The sequence below is a fragment of the Cherax quadricarinatus genome, chromosome 29 (genome assembly GCF_038502225.1).
Source record: "Cherax quadricarinatus isolate ZL_2023a chromosome 29, ASM3850222v1, whole genome shotgun sequence".
Lineage (NCBI taxonomy): Eukaryota > Metazoa > Arthropoda > Malacostraca > Decapoda > Parastacidae > Cherax > Cherax quadricarinatus.
Window position 1 is genome coordinate 35,848,938 of NC_091320.1, and position 15,000 is coordinate 35,863,937.

General features: G+C 38.1%; 1 protein-coding gene across 2 annotated transcripts in view; it reads left to right on the forward strand.

Annotated features, from left to right (window-relative positions):
• The window catches only part of LOC128690452 (uncharacterized), a 544,828-nt gene that overhangs the window by 95,267 nt on the left and 434,561 nt on the right, over positions 1 to 15,000 (forward strand). Inside the window, exon 2 of one of the 2 annotated variants that reach the window (XM_070089732.1) lies at positions 7,596 to 7,665. The exons of the other annotated variant lie outside the window; for it this stretch is intronic. The gene's annotated coding sequence lies outside the window, so the exon portion shown is untranslated. The remainder of the gene's footprint in view (positions 1 to 7,595; positions 7,666 to 15,000) is intronic. 2 annotated transcript variants of the gene reach the window in all.

Genomic DNA, 15,000 nt, shown 5'->3' on the forward strand with positions numbered 1-15,000 from the left:
TTTACAAAGTAGAAGTGATGCAAGGAGGGAAGAGTATATGGAGAAAAAGAGAGAGGTTAAGAGAGTGGTGAAGCAATGTAAAAAGAGAGCAAATGAGAGAGTGGGTGAGATGTTATCAACAAATTTTGTTGAAAATAAGAAAAAGTTTTGGAGTGAGATTAACAAGTTAAGAAAGCCTAGAGAACAAATGGATTTGTCAGTTAAAAATAGGAGAGGAGAGTTATTAAATGGAGAGTTAGAGGTATTGGGAAGATGGAGGGAATATTTTGAGGAATTGTTAAATGTTGATGAAGATAGGGAAGCTGTGATTTCGTGTATAGGGCAAGGAGGAATAACATCTTGTAGGAGTGAGGAAGAGCCAGTTGTGAGTGTGGGGGAAGTTCGTGAGGCAGTAGGTAAAATGAAAGGGGGTAAGGCAGCCGGGATTGATGGGATAAAGATATAGTTTTGGAGTGGTTGGTGCAATTATTTAATAAATGTATGGAAGAGGGTAAGGTACCTAGGGATTGGCAGAGAGCATGCATAGTTCCTTTGTATAAAGGCAAAGGGGATAAAAGAGAGTGCAAAAATTATAGGGGGATAAGTCTGTTGAGTATACCTGGTAAAGTGTATGGTAGAGTTATAATTGAAAGAATTAAGAGTAAGACGGAGAATAGGATAGCAGATGAACAAGGAGGCTTTAGGAAAGGTAGGGGGTGTGTGGACCAGGTGTTTACAGTGAAACATATAAGTGAACAGTATTTAGATAAGGCTAAAGAGGTCTTTGTGGCATTCATGGATTTGGAAAAGGCGTATGACAGGGTGGATAGGGGGGCAATGTGGCAGATGTTGCAAGTGTATGGTGTAGGAGGTAGGTTACTGAAAGCAGTGAAGAGTTTTTATGAGGATAGTGAGGCTCAAGTTAGATTATGTAGGAAAGAGGGAAATTTTTTCCCAGTAAAAGTAGGCCTTAGACAAGGATGTGTGATGTCACCGTGGTTGTTTAATATATTTATAGATGGGGTTGTAAGAGAAGTAAATGCGAGGGTCTTGGCAAGAGGCGTGGAGTTAAAAGATAAAGAATCACACACAAAGTGGGAGTTGTCACAACTGCTCTTTGCTGATGACACTGTGCTCTTGGGAGATTCTGAAGAGAAGTTGCAGAGATTGGTGGATGAATTTGGTAGGGTGTGCAAAAGAAGGAAATTAAAGGTGAATACAGGAAAGAGTAAGGTTATGAGGATAACAAAAAGATTAGGTGATGAAAGATTGGATATCAGATTGGAGGGAGAGAGTATGGAGGAGGTGAACGCATTCAGATATTTGGGAGTGGACGTGTCAGCGGATGGGTCTATGAAAGATGAGGTGAATCATAGAATTGATGAGGGAAAAAGAGTAAGTGGTGCACTTAGGAGTCTGTGGAGACAAAGAACTTTGTCCTTGGAGGCAAAGAGGGGAATGTATGAGAGTATAGTTTTACCAACGCTCTTGTATGGGTGTGAAGCGTGGGTGATGAATGTTGCAGCGAGGAGAAGGCTGGAGGCAGTGGAGATGTCATGTCTGAGGGCAATGTGTGGTGTGAATATAATGCAGAGAATTCGTAGTTTGGAAGTTAGGAGGAGGTGCGGGATTACCAAAACTGTTGTCCAGAGGGCTGAGGAAGGGTTGTTGAGGTGGTTCGGACATGTAGAGAGAATGGAGCGAAACAGAATGACTTCAAGAGTGTATCAGTCTGTAGTGGAAGGAAGGCGGGGTAGGGGTCGGCCTAGGAAAGGTTGGAGGGAGGGGGTAAAGGAGGTTTTGTGTGCGAGGGTCTTGGACTTCCAGCAGGCATGCGTGAGGGTGTTTGATAGGAGTGAATGGAGACAAATGGTTTTTAATACTTGACGTGCTGTTGGAGTGTGAGCAAAGTAACATTTATGAAGGGGTTCAGGGAAACCGGCAGGCCGGACTTGAGTCCTGGAGATGGGAAGTACAGTGCCTGCACTCTGAAGGAGGGGTGTTAATGTTGTAGTTTAAAAACTGTAGTGTAAAGCACCCTTCTGGAAAGACAGTGATGGAGTGAATGAGGGTGAAAGTTTTTCTTTTTCGGGCCACCCTGCCTTGGTGGGAATCGGCCAGTGTGATAATAAAAATATATATATATATATATATATATATATATATATATATATATATATATATATATATATATATATATATATATATATATATATATATATATATATATATATATATATATATATATATATATATATATATATATATATATATATATATATATATATATATATTCATTGTTAAGAAAGAAACGATACAATTATACTTGTTAATTTGGCTGTTTTACTTAATATTACATTAAGAAATATCTTCATTAATACCTAAAATGAATTTACCCAGCTTTATAATATTATCTTGCCATAAATTGTTTAGCTTCGTATATAGGAAGGATGTTTAATTATTCTGAACCACTGGTGCCACGAGATGGAGCACCAGGTTGTAATTCAAGTTATTCAACTCTCGGCTCAGACTGAGGTCTGGTGTTAAAACCTGACCTAGAGTAGTATATACCTTCCACTGGTCGAGTGAGGGTTTAGTGGAGAATCTGGCTTTAAGTCACCCTACACTTTTCCAGAAGTTACCAGGAACTTTGAAAGCCTTTTACTAGTGTATATCTCGGTGTGAGAAGGCCGTGGAGAAATTCTTGAGCAAAATAGGAATAAATGAACGAGTCTAAGTGTACTCCGTTTATAGAACTCTGTTATTTACGTCAGTGTGACGTTTTTAAGTGTGTAAAACGCCTGTGTATGTGCACATTGTTGTAAATATTTAACGTATTTCAGTGATATAATAATAGGGCTAATTATATATATATTTTGTTAAATTAGACATATGTGCAACTCGTGGGTATCTTTATTAAGGAAACGTTTCGCCACATAGTGGCTTCATCAGTCCATACAAAGGATAAACTTGAAGAACAGGAGGAGAATGAGGTAATCAGTCCCTCAACCTGTTCTTCAAGTTTATCCTTTGTATGGACTGATAAAGCCACTGTGTGGCGAAACGTTTCCTCAGTAAAGATACCCAAGAGTTGCACATGTGTCTAATTTAACAACATTTCGGTTTTCTGAACCAATCATTTACATAAACATATTTTACTCATAGTGTTTATGGTTTGCGAAGTTCTCCTTTAAAGACACAGTTATTTAAATTATAGTAGAAATCTTTAAGTGATTATTAATGAAGTTGATAAAATAAGAAGGAAATACAGTGATTCCTTTTCCTCAGTAAAGTGAACCCTGTGTATAATGACCCCTAGAGCAAATAATCCTGGTCTTTTTATGTGAGTTTGTTACGGGAATCTGACCTCATGCAAGGAACCTTTAAGTGGGAACCTGAGAAACCAGTGGGGTGAACGTGACCTTACAGAGGTGACCTTGCTCTGCGACTACGGGAGTGAACGTGACCTTACAGAGGTGACCTTACTCTGTGACTACGGGAGTGAACGTGACCTTACAGAGGTGACCTTACTCTGTGACTACGGGAGTGAACGTGACCTTACAGAGGTGACCTTACTCTGCGACTACGGGAGTGAACGTGACCTTACAGAGGTGACCTTGCTCTGTGACTACGGGAGTGAACGTGACCTTACAGACGTGACCTTACTCTGCGACTACGGGAGTGAACGTGACCTTACAGAGGTGACCTTGCTCTGCGACTACGGGAGTGAAGTGACCTTACAGAGGTGACCTTGCTCTGCGACTACGGGAGTGAAGTGACCTTACAGAGGTGACCTTGCTCTGCGACGACGGGAGTGAACGTGACCTTACAGAGGTGACCTTACTCTGCGATTACGGGAGTGAACGTGACCTTACAGAGGTGACCTTGCTCTGCGACTACGGGAGTGAACGTGACCTTACAGAGGTGACCTTACTCTGCGATTACGGGAGTGAAGTGGCCTTACAGAGGTGACCTTACTCTGCGATTACGGGAGTGAACGTGACCTTACAGAGGTGACCTTACTCTGCGATTACGGGAGTGAACGTGACCTTACAGAGGTGACCTTACTCTGTGACTACGGGAGTGAACGTGACCTTACAGAGGTGACCTTGCTCTGCGATTACGGGAGTGAACGTGACCTTACAGAGGTGACCTTACTCTGCGATTACGGGAGTGAGCGTAACCTTACAGAGATGAATCTGGTCTCCTCTCTGTCCCTCTGATCCTCCTTTGCCATACGTATGTGAATGTACGTTTAGGTATGTGAACGTACGTTTACGTATGTGAACGTACGTTCAGGTATATGAACGTACGTTTAGGTATATGAACGTACGTTTAGGTATATGAACGTACGTTTAGGTATGTGAACGTACGTTTAGGTATATGAACGTACGTTTAGGTATATGAACGTACGTTTAGGTATGTGAACGTACGTTTAGGTATATGAACGTACGTGTAGGTATGTGAACGTACGTTTAGGTATATGAACGTACGTTTAGGTATATGAACGTACGTTTAGGTATATAAACGTACGTTTAGGTATATGAACGTACGTTTAGGTATATGAACGTACGTTTAGGTATATGAACGTACGTTTAGGTATGTGAACGTACGTTTAGGTATATGAACGTACGTGTAGGTATGTGAACGTACGTTTAGGTATATGAACGTACGTTTAGGTATATGAACGTACGTTTAGGTATATAAACGTACGTTTAGGTATATGAACGTACGTTTAGGTATATGAACGTACGTTTAGGTATATGAACGTACGTTTAGGTATATGAACGTACGTTTAGGTATGTGAACGTACGTTTAGGTATATGAACGTACGTTTAGGTATATGAACGTACGTTTAGGTATGTGAACGTACGTTTAGGTATATGAACGTACGTTTAGGTATATGAACGTACGTGTAGGTATGTGAACGTACGTTTAGGTATATGAACGTACGTTTAGGTATATGAACGTACGTTTAGGTATATGAACGTACGTTTAGGTATATGAACGTACGTTTAGGTATGTGAACGTACGTAAACAGCATAACAACGCAGTGTTCTATACATATCACTACTTTTGCTTTAAAAAAAAATCTATTTGGATGTTTAAAATAATTTTGAAATTACCAGCATCACTTCATCTTCTCTCAAAATGTTATTATTACCATTCAGAGGTATGCAAATTTACGCCCACTCAGAAAATCATTATCATATTGGCTGAATTATCTCACCTCAGTTACGGAATTCAGGACGCAGTTAGAATCTCGTCAGGAGTGATCCTTTGACGTGTTAAAAGTGTTTTATTAATTCTTTGGGTGAACATTTTATAGATTCTGATGATGGATGAACAAATGTCCGAAACGTCGTAAGTGAAATGTGATATATGAGGATAATATTTTGTATATATATATATATATATATATATATATATATATATATATATATATATATATATATATATATATATATATATATATATATATATATATATATAATATATATATATATATATATATATATATATATATATATATATATATATATATATATATATATATATATATATATATATATATACATATATATATATATATATATATATATATATATATATATATATATATATATATATATATATATATATATATATATATATATATATATATATATATATATTACAAAAAAGTATGAAGACAACCGTAACATCAAGGCTAGTTACAGCTATTCAGCTATTTCGGATATTTCAGTTGCCATCATCAGTGCTACTGAAGAAAGAAGCTTCTTGCAAACCCACCATAAAGTCTGTGTCTCGTTGAAGTTCAAACATAATGTTTCTGAACTTCTGAAATATATTGTTTAACACCGGGAAATTCAGCTAAAAGTAATTTCTTTTCTGTGTTAAGAAATAATTAAAGTTCGCAGGTGTTTAAGGCAGTGAATTTTAATCTATGATAATTAAGAATGTTTACAAAGAACTGTTATACCTCTTTGAGTGTATAATATACAGTATACAACAATACATCAATACAGTATACAACAATACATCAATACAGTATACAACAATACATCAATACAGTATACAACAATACATCAGTACAATATACTAGACTACATCTTAGAGTATACAACAATATATCAATACAGTATACAACAATACATCAATACAGTATACAACAATACATCAATACAGTATACAACAATACATCAGTACAATATACTAGACTACATCTTACAGTATACAACAATACATCAATACAGTATACAACAATACATCAGTACAATATACAACAATACATCAATACAGTATACAACAATACATCAGTACAATATACAACAATACATCAATACAGTATACAACAATACATCAATACAATATACAACAATACATCAATACAGTATACAACAATACATCAATACAGTATACAACAATACATCAGTACAATATACTAGACTACATCTTAGAGTATACAACAATACATCAATACAATATACAACAATACATCAGTACAATATACTAGACTACATCTTACAGTATACAACAATACATCAATACATTATACAAGAATACATCAATACAGTATACAACAATACATCAATACATTATACAAGAATACATCAATACAGTATACAACAATACATCAATACATTATACAAGAATACATCAATACAGTATACAACAATACATCAATACATTATACAAGAATACATCAATACAGTATACAACAATACATCAATACAGTATACAACAATACATCAATACAATATACAACAATACATCAGTACAATATACTAGACTACATCTTACAGTATACAACAATACATCAATACAATATACAACAATACATCAATACAATATACAACAATACATCAGTACAATATACTAGACTACATCTTACAATATACAACAATACATCAATACATTATACAAGAATACAACATACAGTATTCAACAATACATCTTGCAATATTCATCAAAATATTTCAATATACAACAATGCATCATGCAATATATAAGTATACATCTTACAGTATACAAGATACATCATACAACATACAAGAAAGTAGAGTTTAGTGGTTATAACTATTAGACTGTATGCAGTCTAGCAGCTGTATAATTCAACTGTTGTATTATTCAACAGTTGACTTATTCAGCTGTGATTTCGAGACTTGAAGATGAATTCTGCCAGGGTCAAAGGTCAGCCATGAGAAGTGTGGATGTGTGGTCAATGGTCGGCTCTGTGTGTGTGTGTGTGTGTGTGTGTGTGTGTGTGTGTGTGTGTGTGTGTGTGTGTGTGTGTGTGTGTGTGTGTGTGTGTGTGTGTGTGTGTGTGTGTGTGTGTGTGTGTGTGTGTGTGTCTGTGTGTGTGTGTGTGTGTGTGTGCGTGTGTGTGTGTGTGTGTGTGCGCGTGTGTGTGTGTGTGAGTAACGGAAACTTGTTAAAAGTTTTGCACTCTGTCGTAAGTGGTGTCCCTTCCTGTCTGTCTCATGAACATTCACTAGCGGTCAGTGTACACATATTTATATACCCCCCCCCTCTCTCACTCTCTCTCTCTCTCTCTCTTTCTCTCCGTTTCCTAACAGTCCACATATATCTAATGCTCCTTTTTCTCTTTCTAGCTCCCTTTGGTTAAGCGGGTTAGAACCCTCCTTCCCTGACGTAGAAGGCGATTAGATGAACAAGAACAAGGTATTTAACACTCTGTTGTGTATGCTTACATTATCACTCTAGGAAAAATAACTGCTTCTACGGTATATGTGAGAAACAACTGATAAATATAGATAAAAAGGGCGAAAGAAAGTTAAAATGAGAGTCGGGGATGAGTTACACAAAGTAGGAGGAGTCGCAGTGTGTATCTCAGTGAACGATACCTAATGGGAGAGATGGAGAGCATTGTTCACCCAACATTTGTGGAAACACAAGACGAGGGATCTAAATATTTACATTCAATTACGACTGTGGTGTTTAAAATGCAGTTTGGAAATATATGTAAGAAATTTTGAAGGTCCTAGAGGTGCTTGGGGATAGAATAGTGAGAAGGAAGAAGAATGGAAGAAGAATGCCTTGAATAGATGTTTCGAAATAAACATTTGCTTCTTTAAGAAGAAAGATGGAGGCCTGTGAAGCTTTGGCACTCTGCTTTTCTATGAAGGCCATGAAATATATTCCAGAGCAAGTGTTTCCTCTCTGTAAACAGCTTTAGCAAGTGATCGCAGTGTATATAGCTTCATCAGATGATCGCTCTGTGTAAAGCTTTATCAACTCACCTCTCTGTGTAAAGCTTTATCAACTCACCTCTCTGTGTAAAGCTTTATCAACTCACCTCTCTGTGTAAAGCTTTATCTGTCTCATTTCATCCCTTTAGATCTTAACAGCGTCTGTGTGATCGTGTATGACATAAGATGACAGTGGAAACATAGCTTTCATTCCCACTGTGTAGTTATCATATAGTGTAGCACCACACAGTGGGTGTTCCCACTGTGTAACAGCCATAGAGAACAGGACAGCAGCACGCTGCAAGTGTATACAACTTTGCTAATGGATTAAAAACACAAAAGAGATCAGTGAACAGTTTTATTAAGTCACGTCTACTATTGATACTACCACTACTATTGCCTCCCTTCACCCTTCGCTCCCTTCACCCTTCGCTCCCTTTTCTATCTCTTGTGTCACTAAAACTACTCCCTCTACTTTCTACGACCATTACTACAACTTCCACTACTGTTTCCACTACCAGCATTACCACTGCCACTACTTTTTCTTCCTCTCTCTGTCCCGTCCCTTTCCCTCTCGCCTATATATACTGGCTCCCTTACTCTTTTGTGTTAGTGTGACTCGTAAATGGTCCAAGTCAGACCGAAACGTCGTCGTAAGCTTTTCTGTCCTACGTGCAGGTTATTTGTGTATTGTTCCAGTCACGGTATTGTGCCTTCTATGTTCTTAAAGTCACCGCTGTGTGTAGAGCTTCGTCAAGTCGTGCCAAACTCTGCATCAGCAGCTAAATCGCTAGATGTTCTAAGCTCTTGGATGTACACGGATTTAGAAGGGTGAGCGAAATGTCTGAGAATTACTGAGTGGTGGCAGTTAGGTTAGGTAAGGTTTGCCAGGAAAGAGGACACATGTTTCTTGACACGAGTCTTACCCATACAGTGGCAGTGATAAGAGGAAGGGTAATAAGAACATAAGAACATAAGAAAGGAGGAACACTGCAGGAGGCCTGCTGGCCCATACTAGGCAGGTCCTTTACAATTCATCCCACTAACAAAACATTTACCCAACCCAATTTTCAATGCTACCCAAGAAATAAGCTCTGATGTGAAAGTCCCACTCAAATCCAACCCTTCCCACTCATGTACTTATCCAACCTAGATTTGAAACTACCCAAAGTCCTAGCCTCAATAACCCAACTAGGTAGACTGTTCCACTCATCAACTACCCTATTTCCAAACCAATACTTTCCTATGTCCTTTCTAAATCTAAACTTATCTAATTTAAATCCATTACTGCGGGTTCTCTCTTGGAGAGACATCCTCAAGACCTTATTAATATCCCCTTTATTAATACCTATCTTCCACTTATACACTTCGATCAGGTCTCCCCTCATTCTTCGTCTAACAAGTGAATGTAACTTAAGAGTCTTCAATCTTTCTTCATAAGGAAGATTTCTGATGCTATGTATTAATTTAGTCATCCTACGCTGAATGTTTTCTAACGAATTTATGTCCATTTTGTAATACGGAGACCAGAACTGAGCTGCATAATCAAGGTGAGGCCTTACTAATGATGTATAAAGCTGCAGTATGACCTCTGGACTTCTGTTGCTTACACTTCTTGATATAAATCCCAGTAATCTATTTGCCTTATTACGTACGCTTAGGCATTGCTGTCTTGGTTTAAGGTTGCTGCTCACCATAACCCCCAAGTCCTTTTCGCAATCTGTATGGCTAAGTTCTACATCATTTAATTTATAAGTACTAGGGTTATGGGCACTCCCAAGCTTCAGAACCTTGCACTTATCTACATTGAACTGCATCTGCCACTTTTCTGACCAAGAATAGAGTTTGTTTAAGTCCTCCTGAAGTTCCCTAACATCTACGTTTGAATCAATTATCCTACCTATCTTTGTGTCATCGGCGAATTTGCTCATATCACTAGTAATTCCCTCATCAAGATCATTGATATATATTATAAACAACAACGGGCCCAAGACTGATCCCTGTGGAACGCCACTTGTTACAGATCCCCACTCGGATTTAACCCCATTTATGGACACTCTCTGCTTCCTGTCAGTGAGCCATGACTCGATCCACGAGAGCACTTTTCCCCCAATGCCATGGGCTGCCACTTTCTTTAACAGTCTATGGTGCGGAACTCTATCAAAAGCCTTACTAAAATCTAAGTAAATAATATCAAATTCTTTATTGTGGTCAACAGCCTCAAAAGCTTTACTGAAGAAAGTTAATAAATTAGTTAGACAAGACCGGCCTCTTGTGAATCCATGCTGAGTATCATTAATCAAGCTATGCTTATCGAGATGGCTTCTTATAATCTCAGCTATAATTGACTCTAGTAATTTGCCTACAATTGAGGTCAGGCTTATTGGGCGGTAATTTGACGGTAACGACTTGTCCCCTGTTTTAAAAATAGGAGTTACATTAGCCATCTTCCACATATCAGACACTACACCTGTTTGAAGAGATAAATTAAAAATATTAGTTAATGGTTCACAGAGTTCCATTTTGCATTCCTTAAGAACCCTTGAAAAAACCTCATCAGGACCCGGCGACTTATTTTGCTTCAGTCTGTCTATCTGCCTCACAACCATCTCACTAGTGACTGTGATGTTACATAATTTATCTTCTTCTAGCCCACTGTAAAAATTAATTACTGGAATATTGTTAGTGTCTTCCTGTGTAAAAACTGAGAGAAAATAATTATTTAAAATCAAGCACATTTCATTCTCATTGTCAGTAAGGTGCCCATAGTTATTTTTAAGGGGACCTATCTTATCTCTAACTTTTGTTCTATAGACCTGGAAAAAACTTTTTGGGTTAGTTTTAGAATCCCTAGCAACTTTAATTTCATAGTCCCTTTTAGCTTTTCTTATCCCCTTTTTAATGTCCCTCTTAATGTCAATATACTGATTCATAAGATGACCCTCACCTCTTTTGATACGCCTATAAATTCCTTTCTTATGCCCTAGTAGATATTTGAGCCTATTATTCATCCATTTTGGGTCATTTCTATTTGATCTAATTTCTTTATATGGGATAAACGCTCTTTGAGCAGCATGTATAGTGTTCAGAAAACTGTCATATTGATAGCTCTCTTCGTTACCCCAGTCAACAGATGATAAGTGTTCTTTAAGCCCATCGTAATCTGCTAAGCGAAAATCTGGGACTGTTACTGAGTTATCGCTACTATCGTACTTCCATTCAATGCTAAATGTAATTGATTTGTGGTCGCTAGCACCCAGTTCCTCTGAAATTTCTAAATTATTAACAAGGGATTCATTGTTTGCCATAACTAAGTCAAGCAGGTTATTTCCCCTTGTAGGTTCTGTCACAAACTGCTTCAAAAAACAATCCTGAAATACTTCTAAGAAGTCGTACGATTCTAAATTCCCAGTCAAGAAATTCCAATCAACATGACTAAAGTTAAAGTCTCCTAGAATTACTACATTATCGTGCCTTGTGGCCTTAACAATTTCCTCCCATAGTAGTTTCCCTTGGTCCCTATCTAAGTTAGGGGGACGGTATATCACTCCTAAAATCAGTTTTTCATGCCCCTCTGAAAATTCTATCCAAACAGACTCTGTATGTGTTACTTCAGACTTAATACCCGTTTTTATGCAACAGTTCAAGCGATCTCGGACGTACAATGCCACCCCACCCCCCCTCCCAATACTTCTATCTTCTTGGAACAATTTAAAACCCTGAATATGACATTCCGCAGGCATGTCCCGACTTTTTGAATTAAACCACGTCTCAGTTAAGGCAAATACATCAATGTTACCTACACTAGCAACTAATCTCAACTCGTCCATCTTATTCCTAGCACTACGGCAATTAGCATAATAAACATTGAAAGACTCTCCTTTCTCTTTACCCTTCCTGCTCATTTCTATTTTTCTACTAAACCTATTACCGTCTTTATCACCCAAGGTCCCTGGCTTTTCAATATCTATCTCGTTCTTATTATTACTAGTTCCCCTAGAACTCGTAATATTACTACACTGGGACTTCACTGTTTTCCTGCCAAAACCCATACCACTAACTATTCCTAGTTTAAAGTCCTAACTGCTCCCTCCACTGCAGTTGCCAGTGCTCCCACCCCACACCTAGATAAGTGAACCCCATCCCTAGCATACATGTCATTTCTGCCATAGAAGAGGTCCCAGTTGTCAATGAATGTTACCGCATTTTCCTTACAGTATTTGTCCAGCCAGCAATTGACACCAATTGCCCTGGACAACCATTCACTTCCAACTCCCCTCCTTGGCAAAATACCACATATGAGAGGGTTCCCACCCTTACTTCTAATTATTTCTATTGCTGACCTATACCTGCTAATCAGGTCCTCACTCCTACGTCTGCCAACATCGTTGCCTCCAGCACTGAGACAGATAATAGGATTGCTCCCATTACCTCTCATGATGTCATCCAGACGGCTAACAATATCCTCCATCCCAGCCCCAGGAAAGCAAACTCTCTGTCTCCTACTCCTGTCCTTCAAGCAGAACGCCCTATCCATATACCTAACTTGGCTATCCCCAACAACAACAATATTCTTACCTTCCTTAATGTCTTTCATCGTGTCGTTCCCAGTAGTCAACTCACATTCGTCGGGTAGCACTGAGAATGTATTGGATGTTTCCACAACAGTTTCCACGGCAGTCTCTTTCTTCTTCATCGTTTCTACCTTTCCATTCGTCTTCTTGATCGTCAACTTCTTTCCCTGCTGTCCAGCCACTGACCAGTTTCCCTTCTTGACCTGAGGAGTCAAAACAGGAGGACTACTACGAATCTTCTTGTTCTCCTCGGTCAATCGCCGAATTTCCAAATTCGCCAACCTCAATTCTTCCTTAAGCTGTTGGTAAAGTTGCTCGATGGAGGGCATCTTGCTTCAATTCTAGAGAGCGCGCAAACAGGTCTTCACAGAGCCAAGTACACGTCAACACTGAAAGGAGAACGAATGTCAGTGGAGAAAAGGGAAGTGGAAACATGCAAATTAAAAGACAGAGAGAAAGTCACGATCATTTGTTGGGAGAATTGAAGGTTAGAATGCTGGTAAGTCATAGCGATGTAAAGTGGATTAATGAGTACTAGAGTGCAGGGGGGAAGGTGCACGAGAGAAGAGGAACGATAGGTGGAATGATGAGGTGGAAAAATTAACTTAATGAAAAGTTTAAATGGAATGAAGAGAGAAGATGCAAGAGAGGAGAAGCCTGAATCTATCCCCGTCCTAGACAAGAAAAACTCCTCACTAGGCGGGTCCTAGCTAAAATCCCAGCCCCTTGGTAGCCCAGGAGCCACGAGTGAAGGCCTGACCGAGCACTGGCGTCAGTGAAAGAAAGATTTCTCCAAGATTTGGTTGCAGCTCTGGAAGATTGGGAAAGGAAGAATAGCTAAAAAAGAAAGATTGTATCGAGTGGGAGAAAGTGGGCGGCGGTCAGTGTGGTAATGGACGGAAGGGAGAGAGAGAAAGAAAGAGAGAGAGAGAGAGAGAGAGAGAGAGAGAGAGAGAAAGAGATAGAGAGAGATGAAAACCAGCTGGAGGCAGCACAGTAGTTACAGTGCTCTCAGAGGAACGTGTAAAAGTAAACGCTACCATAACCACACTTTATTATGTCTTTGTACCGGACACCACCAAAATGTTTACTCTCTACTCCACCCTAATTATTTCTGTATTACTATTATTATTATTATTATTATTATTATTATTATTATTATTATTATTATTATTATTATTATTATTATTGTTGTTATTATTATTATTATTATTATTATTATTATTATTATTATTATTATTATTATTATTATTATTATTATTGTTGTTATTATTATTATTATTATTATTATTATTATTATTATTATTATTATTATTATTATTATTATTATTATTATCATTGTTGTTATTGTTATCATTATTATTATCAGTGAGGAATCATACAGCGCCTGGGAAATGGGCAGTAATCATATTTAATCCAAGAAAGAGGAGGGTAGCTCCAGTTCCTTGCATCAAGAGCCCTGTACGTACGTCTCTACGTCCAAAGCAGGACTCGAACCTGCAAACTCTGTATCAGAGTCCACAGTACTTTACCACGGAGCCAGACCCCAGAGAAGTATGGGCGACTAGTCGTAGTTAGACGATGTTGCCTCACACCCCGGGGCACCAGGCTTGTTTTCCAAGTTATTTCATCAAATCCTGCCACATGCAGTGGGCAACGAAAGAGCAGTATATATATATATATATATATATATATATATATATATATATATATATATATATATATATATATATATATATATATATATATATATATATATTACTGTAACTCACCATCAGGCGGGGCAAAACGACATGGGTTCGAGTCCTCGGCTACTTGCAGTGCTGTTACTGATTAAATACCACTCGTCAGTGGTTACGATAATATGTATACTGCTCCTGGAGGCTAGCACACCAAACGGGGAGTCGAATGAAATTAGCTCTGAGGCACCCACACCACCGTATGTCCTCGGATCACGGTAAAACACCTAGATCTGCTGGGTGCGTGATTCTTGCAGAATTTGGTGGTCCTGTGTGTTAAATGGTCATGTGATTTTCGCTCACTTTGAGGCGGGCCAAAACGACATCGGCTCGAGTCCTCGGCTAGTCACAATGTTGTTATTGATTAAATACCGCTCGTCCGTGTTTACAATAATATATATATATATATATATATATATATATATATATATATATATATATATATATATATATATATATATATATATATATATATATATATATATAATACTTTCA